Here is a 24,870-nt window from a genome sequence, read left to right on the forward strand (position 1 = left end):
CTCCTGTTTTGCTTCTGGGGTGAAGACTCATGGTACAGCAATGTCTGAGTCCCCCTTTAACAGCTCCAGAAATGGTTGTAGCTCAGAAGATGTCAACCCCAGATAGGGTGGCACCCAATTAATGACTCCTGCCAATTTCTCTACATCATTTAAGGTTTTAACTTCTATCTGCAACTGAATCAGTTGTGGCACGAGTATTTGATCTAATATTTTCATTCCTGGATATAACAATGGCTGCTGATGTTGCACCTTCTCTGGGGCGATAACCAACCCATATCGTTTCAATGATCCACATGCTGCATTCTCCATGTCGGCCAACACTGTCTTTAAAGGAGCGGCCAACAAAATATCATCCATGTAATGGTAACAATATCCTGTTGAGAATGCAGCATGGACTGAGCTCAAAGCCTTCACCACAAACCACTGACAAATGGTAGGCGAGTTCTTCATGCCTTGAGGAAGTACCTTCCAATGATACCTTTTGGCAGGGTTACTATTGTTTACTGATGGCACTGTAAATGCAAACTTTTCCATGTCCTGTTCATTTAGAGGAATCGTAAAAAAAAATCCTTTAAGTCCATTTTCCCATTGCATTGGAATCATGGTTGGTGAGGGCATCCCTGGTTGCAATGCTCCCATGGTTGCCATCACCTCATTGATCTTCCTTAGGTCATGCAACAAACGCCGGTTCCCTGATTTCTTTTTTACCACAAAAACAGGTGTGTTCCATGGGCTATAAGAGGGTTCAATGTGTCCTGTGGCCAATTGTTCTGCGACTAAAAGCTGCAGGGCTCTGAGTTTTTCTCAATTAAATCAGGGGCCACTGATCCACCCACACCGGCTTTTCCGTTAACCACTTCAGAGCCAGTGTTGGCCGTGTGACGTCCTGCAACGCAGTGGCCCCTGTTAAAAATCTGTTGTAATCCTTATCCCCCATTGTGCAAGACTATGTCTCCCCCATATGTTCAAGGACGCAGTGGTCACATATGGCCTGACGGTGGCTTTCTGCCCCTCAGGACTGCTAATAACAACAGGTTTAGCAGCCATAAAACTATTCGCCATCCCCCCAAGGCCTACCACTCTTCTTGTATTCGATACCAAGGGCTAGGTAGGAGGCCAGTCACGTTGCGCGATGATGGTGACATCAGCTTCTGTATCCAACAAACCCGTTAATTTTGTCTGCAAGGAGGTAGCACGGTCCATTGTAAGTGTGCAGATCATTTGTGGCCTCTTGTCGGTGACAGTCTAGGACCAAAAGACAAGCAGTTTTCCGGTGGATCCAAATCCGTTGTCTCCGTGAATAGTCTGCTCTGTTCTAGCAACACAATTCCCAAAAGGCACAAGTTGAGCAATTCGAGTTCCTTTAGTGATAATTACTGGTGGTGTTGCAGTGGATATCATAGCCCAAATTTGTTCCATATAGACCGCATCAATCACATCCACATGTAACATCAATCCTTGTGAAGTGCTACTTGACCTTCCTATTAATAACGCAGCGAGTCTTTTACCAATTGGTCCCCATGCATCCAAAGGCACTTTGTGTGTTTGACAGTCATTCATTGTTACTGTGTCAGCAGTGGATACATCCATGACAGCTGATCCCCTGGTTTTCCCTGATAACCGGTCACAAAGGCTTGTGTTTGAGGGTGGCCGAGGAATGGATTATTTGCTGATGTGGCAGGCCCCTCCTAACGCTCTTCTTCCTGTTTCCCTGGCTGGCCATTTAAGTGAAATTTAGACCGACACTGCTTTGCAAAAATGGCCCTTTTTTTGTTTTTTAGATGTCGCTCTGGTGCGCAGCAGCGCTCCCAGCAGCAGCAGCAGGACCTGCGGAGGCGCAGGCAAGCGACAGCCTCCGCCGCGCCGCGTCCTGGTGGCGCCTGCGCGCAGCAGCCCGGTCTGGCCGCTCGCTTTCCCCCTTCTTCCCTAGCAGCCGCGGCTCATGGGTTTTGGGGCGTACTCCGGAATTTACAGTTTTTTCTCCTTCTAGCATTACATTCCGCGTTGTTCCCTTAGCGCCCATAATTTGTTCATTCTCCTGAGTCTGTTCCTCTGAAGGGAGCGGCACGGGGGGGTGCAAAACTTTGTGCCATATTGGAAGCAGAGGCAGTGCCCTCTGCCTGATCTCGCTGCGCATTAAAGTCTTTCAGCGTCTCATAAAGCAGGCGCCATGTCATTAAAAGTGCTACAGAGTCTTTGGCCGCCTGTGTAGTACAGTCTATTAATTTTTCTCCTGTACACTCACGCTGAATGCAGTTTCAGTGGATGCTGGCACGTCATTATTTTTTCCCCATACCAGCATTCTTTGTAACATTAATTCCTCCATTTTCAGTCCCTGCTTTTTCAATATCACTTTCCATATGTTCAGCACACTAGCCTCCTCTTTTGTGAGTGTTGCGTCTATGTTCCCAGTGGCTCACCTTATCAGGTGTCACAATTCAGGTCTGGACCAGGCAGCTCTCCCCGCTGCTCTCAGCTTCACGGGGCTCCGTCCCTGCTGCACGTCACCCTGCAGCCCTCCATAGTCTGTGGATTATCCTGTTGCCTTGCGTCGGGGTTGCCAATTGTCACGGTTGGGACGGACAAAGCGACAAGACAACAAGTGTTGATGTAGCACAAAAAGCCTTTATAGTTTTTCTTCCCCATCTATTTATACTCTCTTTCCCCAGATGTATCTTCTTCTCATTGGTTCAAAGTTATGTTTCTTTTTTATTGGAGAATATTTTCACAGTTCATCACAACTCAGCACTTCCGCCAAAGGAACACGTACGCCTCAGTTTGATATCGGCTCTTCTTGTTCCTGTTTATTCTCTCAAGGGCAGACTGGAATTTTCTCAAGGTCAAAGTCACTCTGTCCAAGGGCCTCAGTCCGGCTGAGGTCCCCCACACTTAGTACTTGTTCTCACAATTGTGTTCTACTTCCATGCATTTTTAAACAGCAGACTTACAGATCTTATAGAAATGTAAGGAATTGTTACATCTTACTTGTCTCATTAAAAAAAATACTTTGAGTGTCTGTAAGCATGAAAATTTATATGTAAACTCTTGAATTTTTGTGTGCCACTGTGCAGTTAAACTTGGATTAGTTTTTTGTAGCTCAACATTTTGATTTCTTCTCTGTTGCAGAGGAATTGTGTAAAACATGTCCCTTGTGAGTAGACTCCCAGGAGTAATTAAAAATTGTGTGATTTTTTTTTTATTTTAACTGAGAATAGACTTAACTTCAGCAATTGATGGCAGGCATGCCTACCAATAGCACTGCAAGACTCGATGTACTTGCACCTTTTTTTTTTTCTGTCATTAGGATATATTTAGCAGTGTTTGAGTTTCTCTGCTTGCACAGTTCAATGCTTTGTAAACAATCAAAATAGTCAAGTCTTGGAGTTACATTGTATCAATATAAACAATATTTCTGGAAGTTTTGTTTACACATTAACCTCTGCTAAAGAAAGAGAACTAATACCATTTTAGGGACGGGAAATAAAACTCAAAAAGCTGAGCCATTAGGAGCAGTAAGTTACTCCTACAGTAGCATCTCCTCATGCTTTATCTGCCCCCCATAGTGAGTGACATACTTTATTTATGAATGTACTATTGAAAGTCCAAGGTAGAGTAAAAATGTGTATACATGGCTCTGACAATGTTCAGTTGCATGCAAAATTTGATCCAATTCCTTTTAATCCAGAAATGAAGGTCCAGGCTTGCTGGCAGATTTTTCATGCATTTTTTAATGTTGCATGCACACTAACAAAAGCCCTACCTTACTTAGCTAGTGAACTTTGAACCAAGTAAGAAAAGCTGACGTTTTCACTGTCAAGATCTCATTAAATTTTAAAATACACATGCAGGTCTGTTGTGTCTTCAAATAATTCTCCTGGCAGGGTTCAGATTCAGGACCTAAGTATCTGTGTTGGTGGAGCTCTAGTTCAACTCTCACTGGTCCTACTTACGCATCATAATACCTATTAACCAGGAGGTGAGGGCTCTACTCCAGTGAAAGCATAATTACAATGTGTGCATAGTCTTTACAGCTTATGATGATCCTTGTCACAGCACTTTTTATTGAAAACGTTTGTCTGCTCACAGCAAACAACTCGCAAGCTCAGTGCACATCTCTTCCTAACCTCTTGCTGAGCCTTGACAGCCTGGCACAACTGCAGATTCTGCAGCTGTTTTTTCTTTAATGAACTGGAAATGGCATTTTACATGTGCAGGCTTAGTGTTAACCTGTGATTAATATGTTATTTCACTAGGTAACTTACTGTGTGCGTGTATTAGTGCAGAATAGATATGTTTCACTGCTCACAATAGGTTCATTCTCCACTAGATAAATACAATGTGAGTAATTGCAGTTCATCATGTAAATCCCTCTGCATGAGAATTTTATAAAGTAAAATTTTATGAAGTAAAGGATTTTGCAGAATATTTTTCTCCTACATAGAATACTGTGGTTTGGGGGGTTGGGTGGTATATTTCTTAATTTTTGTTTGTTTTGTTTAGTTTTGTTTGTTTTTGTTGTTGGGTTGTTTTTTTTTTAAGCAATGTAACAGTGTCCATCAGGAGGAGGGCGTCTTAGCCTTCAGCTTAGAATATTTAATTATAACTTGGTCTGACTTGATTTGAAATGGAGAGAACAATCCTAACTATTCAAACATTTAATCACCTAGAGCTGGGAGGAGAGGAGGAAGCCCTTTCATCATAGGCTTCCCAATCTGTTTCCAAGTAGTTCAGTATAAGAATTCTGAGACACTGAAAGGGGATTATGCTTTTAAATATTTGGAAATGCTGGTTCAGCAATGATGACAGGCCAGAAGACCAAGTGAAAGGCTGTTTCGTGTGATAGACTGTATTGTTGTGGTTTGTTTTCTTTAGTGTGGTTTTTTTTGTTTGTTTAGGGTTTTTTTTAGCATATAGATCATGGAAAGTGAACAGGGGTGGAATTCAAAAGAGAAACATATTCCCCTAAATAAAGGGAAATAGAAAGCATAGATAAGAGGATGTGGGGGAGAATAGGAGAAATCAAGGTGTATATGCACATTTGTTTACGGTAATACCAGAAAAGTGTCTAAAACATCGGAAGCCTCCTCCTAAATACTAAACTTCATGAGGTTTATTTAAAGTATTTCTTTCTCTATCTGTGTATATGTTAGCACTTGGACAGAGACAACAAATATTTCAAAATAATAAAAGTGCATTCCAGTTGGAAAAATATGGGCAAGTCTTTTATTGAAGGACCATTAAGAATGAAATATTAAAGAACTAAAAAGATATTTCTGTTAATGTGAGATTATTTTTTTTGTCTGACTATATGGTTTTAAACACCATTGTCTCATATTTAAATATAGCTTTCTTGCCTAAGTTTTGCATGATGGCATGCAGGAAAAAAACCTCAGCCAAATGAAAAAACACCTGGCTACACTCATTCCTCAGACTGCAGTGCTCTTAGGAGGCTGTTTTACTTGGATAATGTAGCATGCCCCTTGTTACTGGGCACTGAAAACTAAATGTGTGAAAATTTACTTTTCCATTACTGTTAGATTATTCTGTTTTGCAAATAGATGATCGTGTCTTTGCTCTTCACATTGTCCTGTAACACCAAAATGCACAATGAAGTAATGCTAGTCAGCTCTGTGAAAAAGTTTGCAGACAGATCTTTCTGTGGTGTCGTGGTGAATTCCAGCCATATTGTAATATTTCTGAGAACAGGCTTCCAGTTTAGAACAGTCTCGAATCTACAAATGAATGAAAGGAAAAGCCAGATAACACAGCTGCTTTAGGTAATGGCCAGCCTGTCTTCAACCAACTCGTCTGTGAAAATGATGCAAGCCTTCAGGTTATTACTTTTCCCTGTTGGCAAGCTGTATTCTTGAAGTGTGTGTGCACTATTGTATTTCAGTCTCGGGATGGGGGAGGCAGTATGCTGGGTGGTGCATGTGCCAATTGTGGTAAACAAGGTCAATTAGGACAGTCGAGTTTTTCTAAGAAAATTCTTAGTCACTTCATCTACAGTTCCTAAAAATTTAAAACAACAGTTCTCTTGGTAAGACAGTTAAGGCAAGATGCCCAGAAACATGGCATGTGTTTTCTTCAACTACAGCAATTCTTGGTCTTACTATTTCTTGAAGTGGTAACTGCTGCTTGAAGTGTCTGCTGTTGTGGAGTGCTGCCTTTCCCTGACAACAGTTTGTATGAGTTTGAAGGGTATGTAGGATAAAATGGCCTTTTACTATGTTTATAAAGAAGAATGGGTGTATTGAATTTTGGGATCAAAGAAGAATACTAGAGAATTTTATGTGCTTTTGTGAGAAAATGGGCAGTACCATTCTGTTGGTTGGAAAAGTGGGACTTGCAGCAGACAAAGATGGGAATGAAAAGGGGGAAACATAGCAATGGTTTTGCAGGGAAAAATAACGATTGTGATGGAATGGATATATTGGAGGAAGAATAGAGAGCCTCAATTTTCAAGGACCAAATTGTGTACCAGATTGTACAATGCTCAGAAGTTCTTGGGGTCTGATATATTTCTTAAGCTTTTCTGTGAAACACTGACAAGCTGTCCTGTTGCTTTTTTCCAGCAACCCTCAGTTAAATTAGAAAAATACCAGTTTAGGAAAAGTTAAGAAGGTCATCCTCCATTAAAATAGAGACAGTTATTTCTAATGATGGAGTGCTGAGAACTGCACAAGCGTTTTTTAATGCTTATTTGAGAGGTCCTTGATAAATGGCATATTATTTATGAACAAAACTCTCTTTGGGTTAAGCAGTGGTGTCACTGGTCTTTGATCAAATACTGCATTGAATCCATTATCTGAACTGAGTGTATTAGTCCCCAATTTGCTAGCAAATTTAAGATTAGGCAAAAGTACCTTCATCACACACACAACCAACTAAAAAAGTAACCAGAACAATAGAGTGGAATAACATCCAATAATAACAAGTTTGGCTCAGAATTTTTCTTCTTTTTCTATATTTTCTGCAGTCTGTCTAATATAAGAAGAATCATAGTGTAAACTGGCATTTGTGGCTGGTGCTTGTTTTTTTGGTTTTTGTTTTTTTTTAGTCATAGGAAGGATGGATTTATTTTTACACTTGTTAGTCTTACTATCTAAAATGGAGTGATACACTAAAAAGTAATAAGCATAGCAGAGTGAGTGTGTCTCTTGCAGTATTAGCGACACTATGATGGATTAAAATAGAAACGCATGCTTTGGCAAGTATTTTACCTATCACTTATTAGTATAAATACTTAAATAAATACTTAATATACTTAATAGATAAGTATAATACTTATGGGTATCAATTTTGCTTTTACTTTACATCTTTTAAGCATAATCATACCTTAATGTATTTTTTTTAGAACTACAACAACCTAATAAATCTGCTGTTCTTCAGCAGGTGAAGCCTGAGCTTTCCATGTTATTTATTGTCAATCTGTATTATTAAAAGAGAATTAGAATTGGACCAGTAGACGCAAGTCAGAATTTGAATAGGATATTTGATAGGGTATTCTCTGTGATCCCACAATTATTTGTTATGCCCAAGCCCACTTTTTCCACTCAGGGTATTATAGGAGTCCCCTAATAACAGATTTTTGTCTGCTGTAGGTAGCAAGGTTTTGACTAATGTTTACTAGAACAATGTCCACTTGTGTTGGACTGCAAAAGTAACAGTAAGAAGTGAAGAAGAAAACTTGATTTGGATAAAGCAACACATCTTAAACAGGTTTTATCAGGTTGCTGTTGTGAACTTGACAATTGAGTTGCCTGCTCTCTTCTTGAAGTTGAATAGATCAATTTTAAACTCTGAAAAATTAAGAAAGGTATTCAATGCTTCCTAGTATTATTTTAGTCTTATTGAAACCTGTTCACCTTTTGATAATCTTTAGTGATCTTACTTTGCAATTGCCATCAGGTATTTATGATAATCTAATATGCTCACACTACATGGATTTTTATGTTGTATATTTTTTTAAATGTAACAAGTCACTGGGATTCATTATCACAATGTGATTACTTCATAATATATGCTATTTCCAATAGCCTTTTGAGATAATTTTGGTTTTTGAGATCACTCCATGTTCATGGTAAATAAACAAGACGTACCAAAGTGATAGAGGAGAAGTAGATCACAGGTTAGCAACTGCTGCCATAGAATTATACAAAATTCATTTTCTGTAACATCTCATAAGCAGCACTGTGTTGAATAAACTACCAGTTTCTTGATCTGATATTCAAGACATCAGGACAGTCATATTTCCACCTCAAAATTCATACATGTGATGCAGGAATTAATTGGAGAGTGACAGAATTATAGGCCTCTGAAGTACCTAGTGACTTTGCATAATTACTCAACATAGCTTTTGATCCAAGAAGCAGTGCTACGTTGGTTTCATCTTTGCTATGAAGACAGTATTTTGAAAATAATTGAATGTTAGTGTAAAGTTTGCAGGTTGCTTTCAGCCTGGTGGTTGGAAACAACCTCACAGATGACAATGGGTCAGTAGATGACGCTTCACCTAGAGCCAAAAAAGCTCTCTTCTGAGTCTGTTCAGTCCCACTTCCCCTCTTTCTCCCCCCTTGAATATGTCATTTTTGGTACTCACTGTTTACGGGTTGCCAACATCTGACGTAAAAGCAATGCATTTACTAACCTTTGAAGTCCATATTTTGGGCTTTGACAAGAGTCCCTTGAAGCGGCTCTGAGGAGTTTGCAAGGTTTGGCTGAACATTCACAGGCCATTATAGATATGACTAGGGGTTTCATTCTAGTTTGTAGACAGTAATAGCACTTAAAGACTTTGCCACCTTTAGTCTTCGTTTGTATCATCAGAGAAAGATGCTGGGTTTGTCTGTTTCCGTAATATTCTGTCCATTATGTTAAAGGTCTGAATTACAGTTTCTCATTTTTAGCTCCTGTCTTCGGAATTCAAGTATTTTGAATGCATTGAAAACACTAACATTTACAACCTAGCACTAGCCTTGGGAGTAAAAAGGTAATTTATTTGCTTAGAGAAGTGTTCATTTCCTAGCATGGCACTCAAAAGAAACCAAATGAGGACTTTGTCTTAATAGTTGAAAATTCAAAATAAACGAAGCTTGTGGCACTAACAGACTAGAGCTACAGTGGACTGCCGAAATTGGATATGGTTAGCTATAAACATCAGCTTAAAGCATTCTAGCTTACCATGCAATGTGAGCTCTCATAGGCTGGGATGTGATAATGCTTTGCTTTTTCTACATTTTAACTCCTTGTGGAGATGCTAAAGCCAGCTGAGCATAGGCTTTGTAGAAGCTAAATTAACCATGCATTCCTTGGGGATTTATGGCAAACTGTGAGGTTTATTTGGTGCTGAAGTATGCTAAAGATAATGTGACAGTAACCTAAAATGATGTACTCGCAACATATTAATTTTGACTGTATAAGAGTATTCTTTTAAATCTTTAGGGATTGTATTGATTCTCATGTAAATGATTCTGAGTATATGTAATCATAGGTTGCATATACTCTTAGTATTCTCATGAACTGAAATATTAGTTTCATTTGACCAAACGAGATGATAATATTACAAAGTTGTATACAAATAATGATGTGGTTTAGAATTTTTGCAGTATTTTAATTTCTACAACTCACTAGCTCATGCCCATTATGTGAAATTGTGTTCATTTAATCCAATGAGGAATGTTACTTGATCTCAATCTTTATTTTAAGTGGGTTGGAATGAGTCAATAACTAAGCATTCCTGTACCATTGAAACACAGATTTATACACATAGGACCTTCATAAAAATTCAAAGAATACATGTACATGTGTTAAGTCTCTAGAGAATAGGTCTGATGTGCAGTCTCTTGCTCGCTCTTAGGTGTACAGCTCACTTGAAACAAGTAAGCTTGTGTTCTCGCAGCATGCAAACACTACTTGATGAATCCTTCCACCATGGGGTTGTTTCCAAATAATAAATCCTGAATGTTCAGATTTTGCCTTTCATCTGACAATCTCAGAGTGCTCTGTGAAGCTGAGGTGACTTTGTTATCTCTCTACTTCTCCTGTTTTAATTTTCCATGTGTAACTTTATGTGAAACATTATACTTGCAGAGAAGTAAGGGAAAGGTTGTGTACAGTTGTTAAAGGCTGAAAGGATTTTCAGTACAGGACGCTTTTTAAAACTGTTTATTGCATGAGGAAGCTGTAGCCCTTCACATCCTCCCTTTTATTCCCTCCCACTGCCTTTATTTAAGGAATCACTTTTTAAGACAAATTAAAAGGAGGAGAAGGGACTTTTTAGTCTCTTGAATCAAATAAAACAAAGCACAGCACAGTGGAGAACATATCTGAGGATTGTAATCTCAGTATTTAGAACTGTTAAGGGTTATACTACAAAGAAAGAGATATTAACACCACATCATGCAATGTATTTTCTATTTTTGTCTGTTGTCTACTTGTTTATTTTTGCAGTATCTGAATCATCTATGTGGAACACAAACTGACATATTTCCTTTTTTGTCCTGGTTTTTGTGTGTGTGTTTTGTTGTTTGTGTGTTTTGTTGGTTTTTTTAATACAGTGTATTAAAAAAATACAGTGTATTAAAAAGTGCATCTGCAGCAGGGCTTTTAGCACTTTAGCCCTCTGCATTTATTCTTATCTGTTTAGAACTCCTTGTAGATAAGTATCTGAAAAAAAAGAAATAAAATAAATGTTTGTGTTAATTGTATAATTTCCTCCTACTCTTCTTCCCTGCACCATATGTTCTCCTTTCAACATGCCTCTCAACTGATTTTTCTTTTTGTTAGGGCTTAATATGTGTCTAAACAGAAGACCTCAAAGTATGCTCTGATGATGCAATTGTGACCCCTTTCATAAGTGTAAATGTATCTGGACATAGACAGAGGGAAGAACAATGTGATTAATTTGTCAGGTAAATTCACTGTATGTAAGAACTTTCCCTTAGTCTGTGTTCTCTACTTTAGCTTTTGTGCCACTTCTCATATTACCCTTTGCACTTGATCTGCTTACATGTTTGGTTGGTTTGGTGATTTTTTTTTAATATTTTTTTTTTCCCCAGAGTCCCTCAGTTATTTTCCTGAATGTGGTCCACTGCAAAAGCTTGGGATATTCATCAACTTTTTCTGACTGTTCCTGTGACTTACTCTTACAGCACTTGCTTGATGATTCATGTGTGCAAAATCTATTTCTGCTTTCATGGGGAAAACAGCTTCTTTCATTTTCTATAAGATACTAAAATACACCATTATACTTGATCATCAAAGATACAGCAGGAGATTAGATGCCATTTTTATCCCTTAAAAATGGGAGGACTGGGGCAGGGCAATCCAACTTAATACACTTGTGTAGGGAGGTCTGCTTCTGAGGTTGCTGGCACGTAAGTTACTTACCTGCTTTTACTGCTATGGTGCACTTTGATCTTAGAATGTGAATTTGCTAAGTGCATAAATGTTTTCCTTCTTTGATCAGTTATCTGTACATACATTTTTCTAGTGGGACCAGCACTTGAAGGTTCTTCCAGATTTGATAGATGTAACAGCATAAGGACATGATAGAAATGCCATGTTAGTTCCAAAATATAAATGCATTACTATGCTTCTTGGAAACTTAGTCTTCTTCTGACTTTGCTCCATGAAATCACAAGGTTGTACCAAATAATGAAGCGCACAGCTAGTGCTGTCACTTCCTAGTGGTTTATATGTATGGTTTGTATGTGTTAAACCAGTGTAATGGTATAGTTTTCCTTTCTATAGGTTTTCATTCACTGAATTATCGAGAGGAGCTAAATAACTGCATGAACATAACCAGTGTACGTTAATGAAAGATGCTGAAAGCACTCTATTGTATAATGCATACAAATGTTTGTTAACACAAACGGAGGTAGTCATCCTTGTACTATCAAGTATAAATTTATTTTTCAAGTGATTTTTTTCCTGAGACTACTGATAGTAGAAATAGGATTTCTATATTAAACAAATGTGAGTGTCCAGTTATATATGCCAAATGCATAAATGATAGATCGGATATGGTATTGAATGTATAATAAATAGGAATAAAGTTTGACAAGTGACTTTATAACCTTTTCTTTCCAATAAGTAGTGATAGTTTTAATACGTGTTAAATTTCTCAGGGGTATTGAACACAGGTACATTGTATATGCTTTCAGAAAGTTTCTAGGGCTTCCAGTAATTCTGTGAAGGATTAAGGTAGCTGTTACTTGTTATCACTGCCCTGGGCTGACTTAAAGCAGATAAGACTCTGTGTTAATGTAAAAACAAAGTCTGAGTCTCACAAATGAGCTACATGAATTTCCTTCCTGATGTGGTCTAGCACATAAAATAGCTGAAAGCACAAGTAGTGGGGTAGCCTACCATTGCTGCTTCATTCCTAATTTTGAAAAGACACTATTGTTTTATAATATGTTCAAATGGGTACATGATTCATTAAATATGCTTAGTCAGCCATGTGCATTTTTACATTTCTGCCTATAGGTAAGCAGAACACCTGGTGACATGGCAGCATATTTACAACACTGCTTAAAAAATCCACAGTAACAGCATAGATAATAGGACTTTCAAAATTGTTGATTAATACACAAAATAGCTGCCCCTTTTAACAAAACTTGCAGTATTGCCTTCATACGAAGGTAATGATACAGACAGAAATATGATCTATTTACTGTTCCTGGTAAAGATGGCCAGTGGGTGGTGAAAGTTGCAGTGTACTGTGCTACTCTGTTCTATACAGTTTCCTCAAGATAGTCTTTCTGTTTGTAAACTCCTAGTTTCTTCTGAAAAAGCAGAAAGATGTTATCAGCCAAGTGTTGAAGAGAGGTTTTGATATTTAGAGCAAACTGTTCAGTGGTCGTATAAATGCTAATGTGGAAAAAAACCCCCACAGGTACTACATATCTAGCTTCAAGACAGAAAATGTTAAACAAGACAAGAATGGTATACTAAGGCAGAGTGATGATTTTTGGGGTATTAATTATAATTCCAAGGGGAAGAAACTGGAGCGGTCACCAGAGCTATATTGTATGATGTAAGGATGACTCAGCCCATGCTCAAATCATCTCCAAGTCTTGCCATACGTATTTACATTAAAGTTGAATTGCTATTTTAAATCAATGCATTTAGTGGAGAAGAAGGTGAGAAACAAGCAGAGGGAGAGGAATAAAAGCAAAAGGAGGTAGGGTAGATTTTAAAATGCAACAACAACAAAATACCTGGACCAGTCCCTCCTGCTCCCCACGCTGCTCTCTTCGTGGAAGAGCTTGTAATCCTATGTTTGCTATATCGAGAAAATTCTTCTACGAGCACGAATTAATAATTTATTCATAGGCTGTAGTGAGTTAGCCCGCATTGATTTACTTATGCTGCATTTCTTTTCATTCATACCAAGCCTTCGCTAGTCCCGATCGCTCAGAGTGACTCGCTGCAGCGCTCAGGCGTGGGAGGAAGCTGCAAACGTGCCTTTATGCACAAGGACGAGCTGTACAGCACTCAATTTAATGTGCGAGCCTGACCTAAACCCAGGTCTCGCTCCGGGGACCCGCTTCTCCGGCTCATCGGCGATGCTGCCTTGGCGGGGACCGCTCCTCTCGGCCGCCCGCGCCCTCCGCCCGCGCTCTCGGCGCCAAGCGCTGAGCTCCGTCCATCCCTCGCCTCGCCTCACCTCTCTTCTCCGGGCTGTGTGACAGACGCTTGCCGTTTAGCGGTACCCTGCCTGAATTGGCCGGGTCGCCGGTGGGTGTGCACAGCCGCTCCGCCCCCCTCCCCTGCCAGCCCTGCCAAGCCCTCTCTAGCTCAGCTCTCGGCAATGTGCGGCGCTCTCTTCTCGCCTTCCTGGAAGGGCTCAACTACACTTTCAGCTCCTCCAGACTTTCTCTGCTTTTGCCATACAGAGGCACCCTCCCTCTGGTCCAGCTCCTTCTGTGCCTGCCTCTCTGTCTCCGCGCTAATCCGTTAAAAGGCTACTGCTCCTGCTCCACTGAACCAATGCGTTGCCTGACTTGATCTGGGATGAAGGCTGGAGGTTACCGGCGAGGGAAAGGAGAACTCTAGGCAGCTTTCCATTTGCAAAGTGAGCAGTAATTGCAAGAAGACAGCCTCCCCAGTTGGAATCAATAGTCTGCTTTCTTGCTGCTAAGGGCACTTTGGAGCAGCAGTAGGTCACTGAAGTAATTCCAGTACACTGCTGACTGCGGAGTTGTAAAGAACTACATGCAAGTGGCTGCAGTAGTGCTGGAAAAAACGCTTGGCTGTTACCAGGGACACAATAGTTTTCAAGTCATTAGACCTTCGCTTCTGGTCCTCTCCTTCCATTACGCAGAGAAGGGTCATTCTTTGGAGGGACACGGATGGAGCTGTGATTTCTTCCAGTGTTGATCTAGTGGAAAGGGTAAGGGTAGGATCTAGAAGCAAAAGCCCACTGCTACTGAATTCAGCTTTACTTGAATTTCCCCAAATCTTTCTGGCCACAGAGAGGCACAATGCCAGAGAATCTGAATCTTCTTCGGGCTTTCTGGGGGTTTTTCTTTATCTTTTGGACAGCTTTTAACACAGCCTTAGTGGATGTGGTTGGATCGGAGCAGCAGATTCCCTTGTCTGTGTAAGTGCTTTCATGCTATTGCTCGGAGGACCATATCGAAGGATGAGAACTTGACTGCTCAAGTTCTTATCTTTTCATATTGCAGATATTTGATTGTTCAAAACACCTTTGCTCCTCTGTCAGCTGTGTTTAAAGCAGTGGTCTCTAATGTGCTCAGCACTATAATTTTATTGCCGGAGCATGTCTTGGTGGAATATGTGGCTGCAGAGTCTTAAGTGCTTGTATTTACTGAATTTGATGTTGTTATGTTAACTCCTCGTGTGAGACTTTATCATTTTACCTGCTGCTTTCCTTTCAATTGATATATGTTATATTTTGCCAAAGCATGTTTCTGTACAAGTTGATTCTATAAATTTAAACAGTGCAGGTTGGGTAGTTTCATATCAGAGGCCTTTGTGCTTATACTTGAACAGCTTTGCTTATCTTTTTTTGTGGTTAGGTTCCTTAGGGAGCTCTTTAATGCTAAATTGCTAGGATCTTTCTGAGTGCAGCTGAAGCTGTAACAGTCTGTGTTGCTCGCTATGACATGTGTATTACATTTCTTCCTGTCTCTTTTTTTTTCTTCACAGTGTAAAGCTCTGGGCCTCAGCATTTGGTGGGGAGATCAAATCTATTGCAGCCAAGTACTCAGGTTCCCAGCTCCTGCAGAAGGTAAGGATCTCTTCAGTTGTAATAAGGAAGGTTTTAACAGAGAAAATGGAGGCAGAATTAATTTTTAAACACATAGGAAAGCAGTGCTGTACATGCTTTGGCCCAAGATCTATTTTCATATTGCATACTAGTCCCTGGTGACTCTTTGCATTGCACTGCACTATCTGGAGAGTCCTTGATTAAACCAATATGTTTCTTTTCAAAAATTTTTTTTTGTTATTATTAGAAAGTAAACTTAAACACTTTTATTTCTTGAAGTCTGTACTTCAGCCTAGATTCCGGGTATTTAATCTGGTTGCTGCATTGTGGTGATGATGTTTCTGTGTAGAAACAGCTGCTTCTTATGAAAAATGTTAACTTCATTCAAGGAGCAGAATTAGCGCATATTGTAATATTTTCACCCTGTGCTGTATGTACGCAATTCACTCTATCAGAAGAAGGCGGCTGCACTGTTGTTTGTCATCTCTGCGGTTTTTACAATCCCATTATTCCCCCAATCATCTCAACCCAGTGCTGGGATGTATTACATCATTACAGATAAGAGCAATGGATGCGGTTATCTTCTTGCTCAGCTGCACAGCTGGGTAATGAGCAAGTGAAGTATTGCAAAAACTTGAGAAATTGGTATAAGCCTACATAATTGGGGCAGAGGGTAATGAGAAGGCGGATTTGAGTATTAGGTATGTATCAAAGACTGTGTCTACTTTAAATATACAAGCTATAGTAAAGTTCTGTATTGTAGACAGTTTATTTTTACAGCAGTTGCTGTAAAGGAGGAATAAGTTCAAGATTTTAAGACTTTGGTTTTGCAGTGTTTAATTGCAATCCTCAAAATGCAGCATGGAAATGGAAAAACATTGAGACATTCATTGACTACAGAGATGCTCATTCAACCCATATGTTAAAATTCTGCCTTTTTTCTTTTAAGACATGGTTTTTAGTTCCAAGTAACACATGTTGTGGTTTGATTTTTTGTTTTGTTCTGGGTTTTTTTGTATGATTATGAAAGAAATTATTCCTTTAGCTTGTAGCACTTATTCTGAAAGGCTCGTATATGTGTGAAATTAGGTAACGGACAGTAATTTAGCAGTTCAACTAAAAAGCTTATGCTATCCATGGAAAATGAAAGCAACTGACTTAATGGTTGCTAAAGGCATATGAGTTCCTTAGCAGTATCTCTCTTTTTACTGTTGTATACTCAGTACTGCAAAATGTGATCTTCACTAAGCTAAAATACAGAGCTATTAAGAATAAAAATATTTGAGGTCTCTTGGTACCTTTCAAGGCCATCAAATGTTTTCACTTCAATTCATTGGTCAAACTTTTATTTTAATATGAAAATCTGGACATTCAGTATTTATTATACTTCTAGCTCACATTCTTTGAAGTGTAGTGTTGTTATCACATTTAAGTATTAACTTCTTCAGTTTATAAAGCAGATGGACCTTCAGTTTTGATTAATATCTAATGAAGTATTACTAAAAGGCTTTAATTTTTTATTGAGCCATAACAAACAGGTACCTTTAAGTTTGGAACTGTTCCACACGCAGCCATTTTTGCACTAAAATGGCTTTAAAAATGAAAACTACCAAAAGCAGATAGGCCAAAGTTTACTAAAAAAATATGGAATCTACTATGTTTTGTAATCATGCTAAAATCCACAAAGAATCAGTATGAGATCCTTAACAATTCTTTTCTTCGTAGTAGTAGTTAACTGCTGTCATCCTTCTGTAATGTATTTTTTCCCTCTGAAGTAGCAAGATTTCATCGTATTGGCTGTTATAATTGTAGGTAATTACCTTTTTCATCGGCCTCCTTTGTATTTCAATGTATTTCTGTGCTCCTGTTTTTGAAGGTGGACAGTGTCTATTAATTCCAAGCTATTTTGGTTTTGTTTATTACTTTTGTTATATTTCATTATAGCATGAAAAGGGAAAGACAAAACAGATCTGACAGATATTTAGAGCATTTTTTTTCCTCTGTCGCATCCCCTATCTTTTTTCTTTTTTTTTTCCCCTTCTGGTTACAGTAGTTTTAGGAAATCTCTGGTGCTTTTTATTTGAAATTCCAAGTGTCTCTGTACTTTTAAGCATGCTATTTCTTGCTGTTGATCATGGCAAATGAACCTGGGTGACAGATGACTAGCATGTATCTCGTTGTATTGTTATAAAGTATTTTTCTGTAAGCTTACAGAAAAAAATAAATTTATTGTGTGAATAAAAACATACCAAACTTTAAGATTTGCATATATTTTCAACATGTGAATTCAGTGACAGAAGTTGTCATCATAACTAAGGAAGTGATAGCACAGTAGTGCTCTAAATGCAAACGCCTTTGCCCCTTCCCTCCCCACCAGCCAGGTATTGAGAATCTATTTGGTGTTTACAGTGAGCTCTGGGTGATCAGAGCCAATGTCTTTTTAAAGTCAAGATTCCACTTTTAGAAGCAGTGAGACGTCTAATATTACTGGAGGAATCTACATTTTCTGATTATGAATTGAGCATTGATAAACAAATAAAGATGTAAAATGTGTGTATAATTATGTATCTGGGCAGTATAGATTTCTCAACTACTGACTGCTTTGTAGTGCCATTTAGTTTAATAAAGACTTGCTAAATGAAAAATTAATGTAAGGGTTACTAGATTCATTTTGTTACCATATATAGTGAGCACTACTTTCAAAGGAATGGGTTCGAAATTGAGGCATGATCGACACTCTACTGCCCAAATGTTGTACACATTAAGAATTATTTGACCCATACTAAAATCTCATTGAACAAATGAAATCATGAGAGATACTCGGTAACGCAAAATTTTGCCAGGTTTTAGCTGTGAATTTTGATTTAGATATTACAATTCTGAAGTCTTGCTTTACTGTGAACATCAAATTAGTGACCAGCATTGCTTTCCTCTTGAGTTTCAAAAAGATGCATCAGAATATTTTTGTCACTTTTCAAAACTATTTAAAAAAAGACAAGCTTGCTCGCCTTATCTTAACTAAATGTTTTATTATTTTATCGCATCATGATAATCTTATGCAAGTATGTTGATACATGATTTTTTTTCTGAAATTGACTTTAGATGAAATATAGACACTGTAAATAACTCAGAAAATAATAGCTCAGTAAATAACTTCAGAAATTATAACGAGCTTTTAAGCAAAATCAGAACTTAAAAATGTATCATTTTAATGTTCTACTTGCTTTCAGATGAAAGGAAGATGATTGAGTGTTCAAAAAAATGATGCAGAAGAAAATAGGACTATTATTCCTAAATTATCTGAATGGTGGAGGTTTTACAGTTGTCAAATAGATTTGGCAGCACACAAGAAGCTGCTTGGTGCTTACAGAGACGTGCATGCTCTTCACCTACTTAGCAAATACTGCTGGGACCTAAGAATGGATTCAAATTTTAATTGTCTCTTAGGTACTTGTATTCCTTAGACTTCCAAAAGACACCTGCCTTATTTGAATCTTGACAATTCTTTAAACTTTTCTATTATCAATGAAAGTTTCTAATTCTCTAAGCATGTGGTTCTGTGCTTTCTTAGATTTCTTCTGGAGAGACTACTCTCCTCACCTCCCATCGCCCCCGAGCCCCTTTGATAATTCTTGATTTGATCCCGAATAGTTGATATTTATTTATTGAAAAATTCCAACTGAAAAGAAACTTTAATTTATTCACTCAGCCATAAAGGTTTCTTACTGAAGAGAAGCTTCTTTAAGGCTGGCTCAGATTTTTCTTATGTAAGTCGTCTAATGGAGCCTTTGCTGTTATGTAAGCATGGGCTGCCTTGTTCTGGAGCAGTCTGCTTCTGTCTCCTTTCAACAAATTCTTCATTGTGTTGGGACTTCTCAAGCCATTGTGTTTTCTCAAAGCAGGCTTTTCAATCAGTATAGCATTCCCATTTTTAAATGCTCAGAATTGCATTTGGTCTTACCGACTAGATTTGGTGCTCTATCTTGTTAGTTTCTTACAACTATGCAAATGTCAGTGCAAAACTAATACGACACGGTGATTTAGATCAATTAGCATTCAGCTGGTGTATCTGATTCATGCAGTATATCTATATTTAGTTTTAAATCATATAATAGTGACTTAAATTCTTAGAGAACTTTAGCCCAATCATCGACATTAATTGCTTTTCTTTTATTCAGCCTTGGTTTTGCTCTTCGTAGGCTGTTTCTTCTTTGCTTGAGATACTGCAACTACTCCTTTGAAGAAAGAGTCAGTAAGACAGAGATGTGCAGTTTAAGGTCTAGCCATGGACTGGCTTCTTAGATATCAATTTAAACTTGCCAGCTGAGCATTTTAAAACTCCAAAAATAATAATTTTTCCTCTATCAAAAATAGGAGGAAATTGATAAAAAAACTATAAACATATGACTAAGATTTTTTTAAAAAAAACCGCCACCCCCTGCAAAAACACCAGATCAACGGTATCAACAGTCCCCCCCCACCCCCAACCAACCAAAAAACCCCAAACAAACAAAAAATTCCTCAAATCTCTAAAGTCAAAAAGCTAACAATCAGGTAAATGGTACAGAGCTTACCAAATACTCTATTCAGAGTTAATTCATTATAATTCAGACTCCTGAAGTCTGTATTATGTAGAATGTGTCTTCTAGCACTGAATTAAAAAGGAATATTAAGAATCTGAGGAATCTTAAGGAATCCAAAAATCTTAAATCCCTCTAATTCTGGTGAGTAATGTAAATGATGCTTTGGAACTTGCAGAGCTTGAACCTCCGTCCCCTTTAATTCTTGCAGGTCTTTGGGCCACGTAAGTCATTGGGTTATTCTCCGTGCCAAGTTAGTTATGGAGCATTTCAGTGTGTTTGGTGAAGTATTTAATATTATTATCTACCGACATAAAGGTAAATCCTTCTGGATAGATACTTTAATTTTTCTTTTTTTCAAGGAAACAAAAAATCAAACACAATTTGTATGCTACTAATGTATTATGTGGAAAAACCTCTTGGGTCTAATACTAATTTTCAGGTAGCGTGTTGATATGTAGAGGAAATTATCACAGTGCTATCAAACTTCCAATAGCTTGGTCTCTTTTTATTAGTAACAGAGAATAAGTTTTCCTTCTTCCTTGTAACAAAATTCTGCCTTCTCTGAAGGTATTGGAAGTTCTTCTTTGCCTTCAGTAAAGCTAGAACTTCACTGGGTCTTGAATGATCTGTGGTCTCACTCTCATCTCCTGTTTGAATGTTATGTCAGGAGCAATAATTTCTTGGTGTTGGCAATGTTTTTGAAATGTAGTCTAAATCAGCCTTAATATCAATTATGATGTTTTACATTTCTCTTTAACTAAAAGGAAAGCCTTGTTTTAAGGCATAGTGAATTCATCCTCTTCTGCCGTCTGCATTCTATATTTTTCAGGTTTTTTTCTGCGTCTTTCTGGGTTTTCCAAGCACAGCATGATCCTCTTCTATTATTGAAAGTAAATATCTTCTATTGTTAATATGTAATGGAAATATGAGATGGCTTCAGTAAGTTTATGATACATGCATTACACTTTCAATAATATCTTTTAATATGGAAATTATTGAGTGGACAATCCAACTGGAAAACATAAGATCTGAAAAGGAAATGAATGCTAATTCCCTTGCTTAATGCATTTATGTTTGTTTGTTTTCACATCCTGTATTGGAAAATGCTTAGATTTCAAGGTTAAAAGAGCCAGTCTCCATGAATATCATCTTGACAGTGAAGGTATGTAGAGCCATGAATAGATGCCACATTGTAGTGGTGATTCACTTTTAAGCAACTGCTAATCAATACTCTACAATTCCAAATGTCATTACTGTTCTGTAGGGTACAATTTTTTCGTTGCTGATAATAAGTGGTTACACATTGTACAACGCAGATTATATGTTGATAGGATAGACTGCATTTTATTTTAGATTGCTGTTGAAGCCTCAATGAAAGGTCTTCATGAAATACTTTGATTAATAAGTTGTTCTCATGATGTTCCATTTTGCTTTTTTTGTGTATAATGCTTTTGCAAAATTGCATGGATGTTTTTGTGAACCTATTTAGCATCTGCCCAGTTAATTTGTAAAGCTTAAGTACTTTTTTAGCGTGAATGACAAAATCATTGCAAGATTTGTATTTAAAAAGGAAGTCTGTAGAAAAAAACCACCTTTTCAAAATCATATTTGGAGAGAAGTTGAGAAGGGTCTTGGAAGCCTTTCCAGAGGTAATGAATTTCAAAGACAGGTGCTTTCAGAGACAGGTGGTTTCAAAGGTGCTGCTTCAGATCTCCTAAGCCTTTACAGATGAAGTTATCCATCTTATAGTTGATTACTGTGCTGTTTCTGAGGATAATGATATAAGAAGTGAAGAGATTGTGATTGGTCAAGAGAGACAGACTTGTTCACATAGGAGTGTACAGATGTTATAACTGGTGTATCTAATTTAACATGGGAATAAAATAGCAGACAGTAGAATACAGGGCACAGGAATTAAGCTGTCATAAATCCCTCCTGCATAAGAGAGTTGGCTTCATGCAGTCTTTAGCAGGGTCTTAGCAGTAGCTACAGCATCTTGGATTGCTTTAACAAGCTAGACTTGAATTGACAGTAGATAGAAGTCAAGTTAAGGAGAAAATAATTTGTTTAGCTAGATAAAGGTAAAATAAGGCCATTTCATCAATGGTGCTCTTTGAGAATGAAGAGAGAGATACAGATTTGATTTAACAATTAAGTTAGTGTTAGGTGCATAACTCTATGTTTCAAACGATCTAGCTTCAAATCTTCGACAAACCTACTGAGGTGGGGAGGCATGTCTTAAATGTATCTTCAAAATAGGAATGCCTGAGCAACACCCATTGCCAGGCAATTTTTGGGAAGGAGATGGTGATTGAGGGAGTGAGGATGATTGTTGCAGTGGAAGACACAAATGCTTAATATGCTTTGCTGGATGCTTTGTATATAATATGATTTTTCATTTCATGCATGTGAGCTTCATATTTATTTCCCAGAAGATCCCAAACACAGGAAAAATGTGTTTTTTCCAGAAAACCCTGTGAGAAAGCAGATTACCAAGAGTTCTAGAGGCAGATAGATGGGCAGAATTGTTGCTTCCACTCATAGACTAATTTATGTAAGTAGACATCAGTAATCTCATATAGATACCCTCAGAGAGCCTGAACTCCTGCACTAGTTTCCTGTTATACCTGAGGTTTCCTGTCTGCTAGGAGCACAAATTAGTTTTGTGTTGCTTTTCACAGTAATTGCTTTTTGCACTTATTCCAAGCAAGGGTTGTTCTCTCTCCTCTCTCTGTTGACTCTTCCTGCCCCTCCTCCTCAGTCAGCTCCACCCATCATAACACATTATAGATGTGTCAAGGCACTGATTTACAGAAGTCATCAGCAGAGGAGGTCACAGATTCCAGGTGTTCTTGCTGCTTCTGATATCTGTGGCTATTGTGAATATATGGAGTCACGAGGAATGTTTTACTCTTTAAGATCAGATGAATCTTTCACATTTTACCTGTTCTCCATTTCTGTCATATTTTCTGCTAAAATGGCTGATGTGGCTGTCTCTAATCTCTGTAGAGAGCTGAGAATTGACTGGGAACCTCATGTGTGATAAAGCATATGTCAAATCCATATTTATGAGACTAGAAACATTCTAAACTGTAGAAACCTTTAAAGGTAAGATTCTTACATTGTATAGGCAGAGGGGGACAGCCAGTCCTGTATTCCAAAAAAACCTTCCAATGTCTGATGCTGTATGAAAGAAACAATAATCTTCAAATAAGCAAGAAAACTGGAGAGGGGTGGGGAACCCAAACTACAAAAAAAAAAAAGTGTATTTATTTCCTTTTGAACTGAGGAAGAAAGTGTTGAGAAATGTAAATGGGGCAGGGGAGAACAAAGAGAGGATGAAGAACTAGGTCTGTTCCACTAGACAGTGATTTAGTGCCATATACTGAGCTGTGCCTCAGCAAAACCAGTAAAAACTTGAAAGGAAATATGGCAACAGTCTTCATGCACAGAAAACCAGGAAGAAGGAAAAATGTGTACTCTCTATATCCATGGTAGAAGAACAAGAACTGGTCTTTAAACACAATCATTAGATTTTTCTATGATCAAAAACCCTTTTTAAAAAAACTTTATTTTAAATTGAGAGAAAATACTGGAATAGAGTGGGACTCATGCAAAGTGGCTTTTCACCAGTTACCTGCCATTATGTGGATCTCATTGAACTGCCTTGAGTTAAGAAGATGGGCTACATAACCTTTTCTTTTGGAGTGTTTTTACTTATTTTGGACTATAAGCAATGAAAGTAATTGTTAAGTTTTGTGTCTTTAGCTCCTTAAGGCACAGCTGGGGAGTCCTTCCATTTTCAGAGCAGAAACAGGTTATAAAACACTTGCTGTATGGTTTGGCCAGGTTGCCAGAACGCTTGCCTTTTTTTTTTTTCTTTTTTCTTTTTTTTTCTCCCCCCTGCCCCCTTGCCTTTATAAGCATGCCTTCAAATAGTCTTATTGAAATATATAGCTTTTTACTATGGGAGGATAAATATGTTAAATACAACAGATGAAGGCTCTTCACAAATTTAATCTGTTTGACTTGAAGTCCAATAACGACATGGTAAGACTTCAACACAGTTAGCTTTTCAAGATGTCCCGATGTGTTCTTATGTTAGGTGTAACTGTGAAGTATGTAGGTAACAGAGCTTCCCTAGGTCTTGTAAGACAGTGTGATGCACCAATGAGAGAGAGAAGGAAATGTTTGATTAGATGCAAACTAGTGGCAGGTACGAAAGGAATAAACCAAATATTCTAGTACTTTGCTACGAGCAGTTGTGGGTATTTAGTAAAGTTTGTTCTTAACTCTTCTTACTCTTGAGAAGAGTTCTTCCTAAGCACTACATATGCTGAATTTTTGCTTAAGGAGAGCCTGTTGGTTGGTTTGGTAGTCATCAAGGCATGGTTCTGGCAACCACCTGTCGAACACTTATCTGATTAAGAGTCATTACTCTTAAGAGTGGTGATTGTTTCTAGCTGTTTTGTTTGTCGAAATTCCAGAAAGAACTGTAATGAGTTAAACCAATACACTTCATCAAGGTAACCAAAACAATTTCAAAAATATTAGAAGGCATTCTCTATGTTATAACACTTGCTTCTACTCCTGCGTTTTGCTTAATTTGACATGTTGTTTTATTGTTGTCTTTGTCTTTCTCCTTGTCCTCTCTCTGAACTACCTTATAAATAAGGTAGCTAAAGCTTATACTTGACTCTTTCTGGTTTAAAATGGAGAGATGTTTTAGAGAGAAATGTGTTTTTTTCTGAGACTGATGCCAAATGTTTTACATAAATTGGTTTGCAGTACAGGAGGCACTCAAAAAGATATCTATTATTATTTATCCTTCAAACTAGGTTATGAGATCTTGGAGCACCCACATTAAGGAAGTAAAAGATGCAAGAAAAAGTTGTTCTCGGGTCCATTAACAAAACAAATTCTACGATGACCTAATCTAGTTTACAAGATTGGGGTTATAATGTAGGAAGTATGTGTGTATAATTCATTCAGTGTATCAGGGCTTAATGTGTATATCTTGTTGATAGTTTAATCAGTTATATATAT

The 24,870-nt window shown here is 37.9% G+C and overlaps 1 pseudogene; it reads right to left on the reverse strand.

Annotated features, from left to right (window-relative positions):
* Positions 1 to 27: 27 nt before the first annotated feature.
* On the reverse strand, positions 28 to 937 carry LOC104540494 (annotated as a pseudogene).
* Between the last annotated feature and the right edge of the window lie 23,933 nt (positions 938 to 24,870).

The sequence above is a fragment of the Mesitornis unicolor genome, unplaced genomic scaffold (assembly GCF_000695765.1).
Source record: "Mesitornis unicolor isolate BGI_N332 unplaced genomic scaffold, ASM69576v1 scaffold1050, whole genome shotgun sequence".
In the NCBI taxonomy this organism is placed as follows: Eukaryota; Metazoa; Chordata; class Aves; order Mesitornithiformes; family Mesitornithidae; genus Mesitornis; species Mesitornis unicolor.